Genomic DNA, 2,003 nt, shown 5'->3' with positions numbered 1-2,003 from the left:
TTATTTCTGCTTATGAGCTTTTATGCGGGGGTTCGAACCCAAAACCTCGAGTATCCAAGCTAAGGGCAAAACTTAAAGACCAAAATATGAAGGGCAAAATATGTAAATATATATATATATGAGGGGCAAAATTTAAAGACCACCCAAAAGAAGGGCGATTGCAAGGGCCGTTGTTTAATCAAATTAATGGATGAACTTTGTTCTATTTGGTGTTAGGAAGCTTCCTTCACGTTTAGGTTTGTTTGGATTAGATTTGAGCGATTGGTGTGATTTTTTTTTTCAACTCTAGTGAAGATGATGATGATGATGATGATAATGTTGATGAAGATAAGGAGAATTGGGTATGGGTTTTCGGATCCTTAATAAAAATGGAGTATGGAAAATTGAGAGATTTTTTTTTTTTTTGAAGAAGAGTAGATGGATGGAGGAAGGGAAATTAATAAAAAAATGGGGGCGAAATTAAACACGTGGCACGTGGGCCGAACGCGTGTGGACAACGCCGTTTAATATTTGGGGGTTGGCTATTATGTGCCTTAATGATATTTTGCTACGGGGTTTGTCCGACATACTCGGACCCCGCTTCGGTGTGTGGTTGGCGTTTTGTTGGGGGGTATTTTGACTATTATCTCTAGATAATGCAATGCATGCATATGATAAGAGTGCACTCTTTTACTCGGAGTGACTAAAGTCGTTACACTCCGAACGCTTGTTATGAGATAGCATTTTCATCAACGGTCGACTCTTTATGGATCATGCGAAAAGCGTGAACGAGGACTTCACAGAAAAGCGACATTACAGAACATGGAACACTGCTAACCACAGAATAGAATCATAAGTAGCTTCTAAGAATAGAATCATATATTGTTTTCTCATGAATAATATATGCATAACTTATTTAGGAATTTATGTATTATTCTAGACTAGAATAATAACGAACTTATGTAATTTCGTGGGCAGAGTACGGGAAGGATGATGTAAAGTCGCTTGTTGCCCAAGGTAGAGAATATGTTTCTAATAGACCCTCGGCTCAAGTAATTAAGCGTATCAAAATCAAGTAAGGAAAGGAAAGTAGTGAAGAAGCCATTTTAAAAATAAAGGAGAAGCGAACAGTAACAACAACAAATAATACAGTAACAGAAATAAAAGGAAAAAAAAAGATTATAATAAAATCGAAGAATAAGGCTAGAATGTGGAACACAAATGAGAGTATTAGAAATACGTAAGCAAACAACTCTCATGATAGTAAGAATATTTTTTATTGAGAATACAAATATTTCAAATTAAAATTGTGTATTGATATGTAATATATCAATCGTTGAACAAGAAATAATTTATGTGTTATTAATTTATATATTACTAATGTCTATATTACCTTTTAAATTACTAATTTTCGCATTATTAATTATAATATTACTAATTTCTGCATGCATAACTTGTCAATCAGCAAACGACCCCCTAGTGCTAGTAATTACTCTCATTGCTTGGTAGTTTCCCTTGAAATATTATAAGGCATTCATACAAGCTAGCACTATTTTGTTGTTTTTTGTTTGTTTTTAGAGTTTCTAGTTATTAAGAATCAAGGAAATTGCAGTTAAGGTTCTAGGATAATTACATAAGCTATTATATATATATATATATGGCCGGAGGATGTAGCTCTATGCGTAATCTCGCACATGATAATCACAAAAGAGTTTCTTCAGTAACGTGTAATCAATTTTTAATGTAACTAAATCTTGAATTCTTGATTAATTAGCCAATGCCTTTTTTTGTACATGCGTTACTAGACAAACTTTTAAAGACCATATTATATAGTGTGGAGACCATATTATATAGTGTGGTGCACGTATAATATTTGACGTTCAATTTTATTAAGTAGAAAATTAAAGGTACGTCATCTTTTCCTTAATCATATTTCGTGCAAATTAAAGCTTTGGTCTAGTCCTTCCTCGGTGTACTTGTTCTCCTTTGTTAAATAAATGTATTCACTGCTTGATGGTTTATTA

This window comes from Lycium ferocissimum, chromosome 11 (assembly GCF_029784015.1).
Source record: "Lycium ferocissimum isolate CSIRO_LF1 chromosome 11, AGI_CSIRO_Lferr_CH_V1, whole genome shotgun sequence".
Classification (NCBI taxonomy): domain Eukaryota; kingdom Viridiplantae; phylum Streptophyta; class Magnoliopsida; order Solanales; family Solanaceae; genus Lycium; species Lycium ferocissimum.
This window is presented reverse-complemented; position numbering follows the sequence as displayed.